The following is a 2,500-nucleotide window of genomic DNA, read 5'->3' on the forward strand; positions in this document are numbered from 1 at the left end:
AGGAGGGGGGGGTTACGTGATGCTAGCTGTGGTGAAGAACATGAAGAGGTTTATGGACCCCCGTGACTTTCTCACACAAAGGTGGAAAAGGTCAGGAACTGGTCTGGTTTGGTTTGGTCTGGTCTGGTCTGGTCTGGTCTGGTTTCAGATCGCCAGGCCTGGTCTAGGTGTTACAGGTGGACTGGGCAGGAGACAAGAGAGCAAATCAGGTCTTTGTGATCCTTTAAATGTGTCTGTTGTCTAGCAAATGCCAAAAAGCAAACGGTGTCTAGTAGAGCCTTTCTACTAGAGAGCCTTTCTACTAGAGAGAGCCTTTCTACTAGAGAGAGGGTTGTCAGCGTGTTCATCTGTCCAGTCCGTCTGGCTGGCAATAATCACAAAACGTACTACTCTGAAAAACGACTTCCCCTACACAGGACACCCTACTCAATGAGATGACCCTCGCAGGACACCGTACTCAACGAGACTGTTCTCCAAAGAGCAGCAACCAGCAGCGACAGTGTTGCTACAATTCAGTTTGTCTCTGGCCGGTCGGTCACGTCCCCACCGCTGCGTATGGAAACTAGGCTAGAGCGAAAAATACCCATAATAAGATCCACTCTTATATGCGAGGTCATATGCGATGTCCACTCTTCTGGTGTTGCCCATACAGTACAGTACATGCTGTAGGCGGTTTCTATGGGTGGTTGTACTCTCCCTGTACTGTGAGCCTAGTGTCTTGGCATGCACATCGGCTCCAGTGTTTAGCCAATCATGGGAACTGGAGCTTACTTGCGAGCGTGTGTAGCAGAGTGGGTGAGGGGGTTGAGACTGCCTGACTGTGGATTTCCTCGGAGTGTTTACATGTCGAGCTGTGTGTGAGTGTGTGTGTGTGTGTGTGTGTGTGTGTGTGTGTGTGAGGTTGTGTGTGTGTGTGTGTGTGTGTGTGTGTACATGGGGATGCATGTTTCTGTCCATTTGAGTGTGTTATCATATTAAGCAGTGAGTGTTTTTTTCTCTCCATCCAGTCGAGTGTGTGCACTTGAGTGACGATCGAAGGCGTGTGTGTTAGTGGGAGGGGGGGGAGGGATTTCCATGTCTAATCGCTTCGTTGACTCTGATAATGACATAATCGGACAGAGCCGCCCCCCCCCCCCAGTCCTTGGTTGACCCCTCCCTCCTCTTCTCCACCATTCGGCGCCTGCAGCGAGAAAGCTGATTGGGTGAAGGGGATTCTAAGCGGTAGGACTGGTTAATTATGCTAATCCAGCGAACAGATAACGAGACGGTTTAAACCTCACTCTGAGAAACACACACACACTCTGAGAAACACACACACACACACTCTGAGAAACACACACACACACACACACACCCTGAGAAACACACACACACACACACACACTCTGAGAAACACACACACACACTCTGAGAAACACACACACACACACACACTCTGAGAAACACACACACACACTCTGAGAAACACACACACACTCTGAGAAACACACACACACACACACACACACACTCTGAGAAACACACACACACACACACACACTCTGAGAAACACACACACACACACACACACACTCGCTCTGAGAAACACACACACACACACACACACACACACTCTGAGAAACACACACACACACTCTGAGAAACACACACACACACACTCTGAGAAACACACACACACACACACTCTGAGAAACACACACACACACACTCTGAGAAACACACACACACACAGACACAGTCTGAGAAACACACACACACACACACACACACACACACTCTCAGAAACACACACACACACACACTCTGAGAAACACACACACACACACTCTGAGAAACACACACACACACACACTCTGAGAAACACACACACACACACACACACACTCTGAGAAACAGACACACTCTGAGAAACACACACACACACACACACACACACTCTGAGAAGCACACACACACACACTCTGAGAAACACACACAGTCTGAGAAGCACACACACACTCACACTCTGAGAAGCACACACACACACACACACACTCTGAGAAACACACACAGTCTGAGAAACACACACAGACACACTCTGAGAAACACACACTGAGAAACACACACACACACACACATTCTGAGAAATGCACTCTCTCAGAAACACACTCTCTGAGAAACACACACTCGTATATTTTACAGCTTCCCTCTCTCCCTCTCTCTTCCTCTCCATTTCTCTTAGGGATGCTCCGATCTGGATTTTTGGGGCCGATACCGATCACCGATTTGTTTCCTCAAGATCAACCGATACCGATACCGATACCGATTTTTAAAAAAATACATAACTGACTGGAGTGGATAGCCTAAATATTTTTTGCTTTTTAGACAAAAGTTTTGATCCATTAGGCACCAAGCAAACGCAGACCCATTTTTATGGCATAGTAAAGGTCTGGCCTATCACCCAGTTAGGGCCTGAAGCCCAAGTCAGTCGATATGGCTGTATAAAAGACATCATAAACGT

General features: G+C 47.8%; 1 protein-coding gene across 1 annotated transcript in view; it reads right to left on the reverse strand.

The window, feature by feature from the left end:
• Window positions 1-2,500, reverse strand: part of ccdc190 (coiled-coil domain containing 190) — a gene marked incomplete at both ends in the record, with an annotated part of 7,838 nt that overhangs the window by 3,240 nt on the left and 2,098 nt on the right. The window lies entirely within an intron of this gene.

The sequence above is a fragment of the Nansenia antarctica genome (genome assembly GCF_963989245.1).
Source record: "Nansenia antarctica genome assembly, chromosome: 7".
Classification (NCBI taxonomy): Eukaryota; Metazoa; Chordata; class Actinopteri; order Argentiniformes; family Microstomatidae; genus Nansenia; species Nansenia antarctica.